This window comes from Microtus ochrogaster, chromosome 8, assembly GCF_000317375.1.
Source record: "Microtus ochrogaster isolate Prairie Vole_2 chromosome 8, MicOch1.0, whole genome shotgun sequence".
Lineage (NCBI taxonomy): Eukaryota > Metazoa > Chordata > Mammalia > Rodentia > Cricetidae > Microtus > Microtus ochrogaster.
Genome location: NC_022015.1, coordinates 21,800,929 through 21,805,417, shown reverse-complemented (window position 1 = coordinate 21,805,417; position 4,489 = coordinate 21,800,929). Strand labels below are relative to the sequence as shown.

The window sequence follows — 4,489 nt, the reverse complement described above, 5'->3', positions numbered from 1 at the left end:
CACCCACACATGCATGCCCTCACACACATGTACATGTACATATACACATACGCATTAAAAAAAAAAGATGGTCCTGATATAACCCTTGCCAGCTCAGGGTGGCTGTACATCTGCCATGCAGTCAATCGTTTCATTTTCCTTCTGTGGGAAAAGAAATTGATAAGTAAAATAGGACCCACGGGAACTAGAAATTGCTCTAACCCCACATCTGTGAAATGATCTCTGAATCAGGTGTTTGGCAATGAACTGGTCAAAGTGTCAAGTACACCCCGTTTGGTGAGTACCCTTAGTACTTCCTCAGGTGCCCCAGGTAGTGCAATAAAAAGCATAAATTCTAGAGTAAGGCATGTGACTCAAAGCTCCCAGCCACTGTGCTTCTGGTTGTGAGGTACACCCAAGTCCTCTCAGACCCAGCTACCTCCTCTGTGAAGCACCATGTTTCTTCCCAAGGAAATATCTGCAAGTAACCCGTCGCCTCATGCAGAAGCAGTGGCGGCCTGCGGCAACTGCCGTAAAACATAGCACAGTCTAACACCCGACCAACCTGGTGCTGAAGAAAGATTTACTGAACCCCAAACCAAGTCAAAAATACAGCACTGATGCTGATTCACTGACATGTCAGACGCTATCAAGATCTAAGGAAAGGCACTTGCCACCTTTGAAACGCCCCACACTGGTCTCTTAGAAGTTACAGCCAGGCTTCTCTTTGTAAAGACAGCTACGGGTGCATCCAAGGGGACTTTGCTGGGGGCGTGTGCTGATACACGTTATCCTGCCTCTGACTGACATTACAAAGACTTTCAACAGCCTCTCAAAGGCACAAAAGGATTATCCATCTGTCCTACAAATTCTCTTTAATATAGATCATGCGAACATTATTTAGCCCTGTTGTTGCTTCAGGCCCAAATACTGGGTTTTCTTTTTAGGTTTATGCCTCGGGTTGGTCCCTATCTGGTCACTTTGTTCTCTGATTTAAAAACAAAAAACAAATGGCTCAGTTTCAATCCAGGAAACAGTTTTATGGGTTTCAATTCAAGAGGAAAAGCAACCTAGCTTTGTTACAGTAGTCCGTGTTTTTAAGTCTTAGGAACTGTCTGTGATCACAGTCTACAAAACAGAGTTCATGACCGTGCTGACCTCTTTGCGGGGGGTCTTACTAGATACTAAATCATCTCCAAGCCTTCATATCTTCTGGGATACTCCACACACTGCCTGTATTTGTTCTTTAAGCCACAAGCCTCTCACATTTGTCCCCTGGCCATAGCCCCTGTAAAGCCACACTTCAATCTGTTTTGTGCCTATGAGTCTACATAGTGGCTCTCACTTTTGACAAGTTCATAGAATATAGAATACACTCATTCCTTGTGATGGTCAGTTTCAACTGTCAGCCTGACTGCGTCAAAAACACCTAGGGTGGGGCTGGAGAGATTGCTCGGGTCCAAAGTACTTGCTGCTCTTGCAGAGAATCAGAGTTCAGTTTCCAACACCCACATAGGGCAGCTTACCACTGCCTCTTGTAAGGGGATCTGAACCCCTTTTCTGGTCTCTACAAATACCTTGAACACATGTGCATGCATGCACATACAGACACAGACACACACACACTTTTAGGAAGAGGAAGAAGGAGAAAGATGGAGAGTGAGAAGAATAAGGAGAAAAAAAGAAGAGGAAGAAGGAGATGATGATGATGAAGATGACGACTATGACAATGACAATATTGATGATGATGATGATGATGATGACAGGATCGTTGGCACGTGTTCAAACTTCCCTATTCTTTATGTGCAGGTTTAGAAGTAAAAACATTGGGCAACAGTCAACTCTTCATTTTTGATGAGGGAGACGCAAGCTGGGGGTTACATTTCTTCTTAGTTCAAAGTTGTGAACTACATCTAAATCTGAAAGAAAGCAATGTCCTTACTTTCCCAAGTTACAGCCAGCTGGGCAGTGGTGTCACACGCCTTTAATCCCAGCACTTGGGAGGCAGAGGCAGGTGGATCTCTGTGAGTTCAAGGGTCAGCCTGGTCTACAGAAATAGTGCCAGGACAGACTCCAAAGCTACACGGAGAAACCCAGTCTCAAAAAAGCAAAATTAAAAAAAAAAATATTTACTGCCAATTGGATCTTTCCTCTCAGAGGCTAGCTATGCCCTAGACCCATTTCTGAGCTTTACTTGAAAATAAACATCGCTCTCCTCCAGCCAAGCAAGATGCTAGAGGAAGGAAAGCCAAGTGGAAGAAAGTGGACCCAGCCCCTACTGTCATGAAGAAACAGGAGGCCAAAAAGGTGGCGAACCCTCTGAGAAAAGGTTTAAAACCTTCACATCGGATAGGACATCCAGACCGGAAGAGATCTCACAGCTTCATCCAATGGCCCGGCTACATCAGGCTGGAGTGGCCAAGAACTATCCTTTATAACCGGCTCAAAGCACCGCCTGCCATTAACCAGTTCACTCAGGCCCTGGACTGGCCAATGGCTACCCTGCTGCTTAAGCAGAGCCAAAGCAGGAGCAAAAGCTAAGGCTGTTGGTTGCACTGAGGAAAAAGCTTCTGGCAGAGGGGACTCCCCAAATAAGAGACCACCTGTCCTTCAAGCAGAAGTCAGTCCGTTTACCACCTTGGAGGAGAACAAGAAGGCTCGGGTAGTGGTGGTTGCCCATTAGGCTGGCAGTTTTCCTGTCTGTTCTGCATTGAAAGATGGGGGTCCCCTACTGCATCACTGAGGAAAAGGCCAGGCCAGTGTAGCTGGTCCATAAAAGGGCCTGCACTGCTGCTGCCTTCACACAGGTTGACTTGGAAGACAAGGGTGCTCTGGCTGAGCTGGTGGAAGTTATCAGGGCCTATCAGGACAGATACAGTGAGATCTGACGCTGCTGGGATGGCAGTATCCTGGGTCCTCCATCTGCGGCTCTAATTGACAAGCTGGAAAAAGCAAAAGCCAAAGAACTTTCCATTAAACTGGGCTACAGGTACACTGCTATGCTTTCTGTACACAGTTACATAATAATCCCCCTCCAAAAAAAAATGGAAAGAAAGAAAATGAACCATCTAAAGCAGTGGTTCTCAACCTGTGGGTTATAACCTTTTGGGGTCAAACAACCATTTCACAGGGGTCACCTAAGACCATCTGCTCTTTGGACTGGAGAGGGAGGGGGAAGGATGGGGGGAGGGGGAGGGAAATGAGAGAAGGGGAGGAGGTGGAAATTTTTAAGTAAAAATTTAAAAAAAGAAAACACAGATATTTACATTGTAATTCTTAACAGTAGTAACAAAAATAATTTTATGACTGAGGGGTCACCACAACATGAGGAACTGTATTAAAAGGCTGTAACATTAGGAAGGTTGAGAACCACTGGTCTAAAGGCAAGATGGTACAGGCTGAAATGTTTATAAGCACCTAGCGTGAAGCCCTTAGTACCAGAGACCTCAGTAAGCCACCTGAAGAAGCATTCTGGAGTAACATGGTATTCTTCCCAGCAGGGATTGGAAGAGAAAAGGGGCAGATAGAGATCGCAGACCCTTGCTGGCCTCTTGGGCCTTATCTGGTGGTACACTAGAGCTAGCTTGCACTAGCTTAGAAGAGATGACTTAAAATTTCAGGAATTCTGTAAATTTCTTGTCAAACAATCATTTTAAACAATTTCCTAATCTTGAGATTGAGTGAATTATAGAGAAACAACAGGAACACTCCCAAGTCACTGATCTTATTAGTTCATGACTTTGCAGAGGCTTCTTCCTGAGGGTCTTTACATTGTACAGTATAACATCAGAATGGAGGAAACACTAAATAGCGCTGTGCTCCTGGGAGTCTCCACACAACTCCGTCTGTGAGGTCATTTTGGTGGCTTGAAATCAGCCATCATGAAATGAGAGCCATTAGGGAAGTCAGCAGATGGTTTTCTGGATTGTAACTCAGCTTTAAGAGCCTGCCAGGCTCAAGGCCTGGGTTCCACCCCCAAACCCCACCCTAGTACTGCAAACATATGTGTTAACCCAGGGTTAATATCTTAAGTGTTAGGGATATGGCTCAGTGGAGGAGCACTTTTCCCACATGTACAGATACTCTGGGTTCTAGGCTCCACCCCTGAGCTATAAACACAAGGAAGAAAGAGCAAAAGCAAGGAAGTAAGGGAAAGAAATTAGCAGAGGACACAAATCAAGGCCTCACATCTCTTCACCAGGAGACTTTGTTTTCTCGCTCGCTTGCTTGCTGGTTGACTTGCTTGCTTGCTTTTCTAAGATCTGGTTCTAACGCACCCCTACTGGGCACAGTTCTAAAGAGTTGCCCAGCACAAAGCTTGCTCTATTCCTCTGACACAGGGGCATAGCTCCTAGAATGATGATGAGCCAAGGAAAGATTCTGTGAACCAGAGTCAAGGAGAAATCTTCATAAGATGGGAAGTTGCTGCAGAACTTAGAGTTGCTAGAGGCAGTAAAGGCATGAAGAGGGAGAGGGAGAGGAGAGGGGAAGGAAGGAGAAGCGGGGAGAG

At 45.6% G+C, this 4,489-nt stretch overlaps 1 pseudogene; it reads left to right on the top strand.

The window, feature by feature from the left end:
- Positions 1-435: 435 nt before the first annotated feature.
- On the top strand, positions 436-2,662 carry LOC101989180 (annotated as a pseudogene).
- The last annotated feature ends 1,827 nt before the right edge of the window (positions 2,663-4,489 follow it).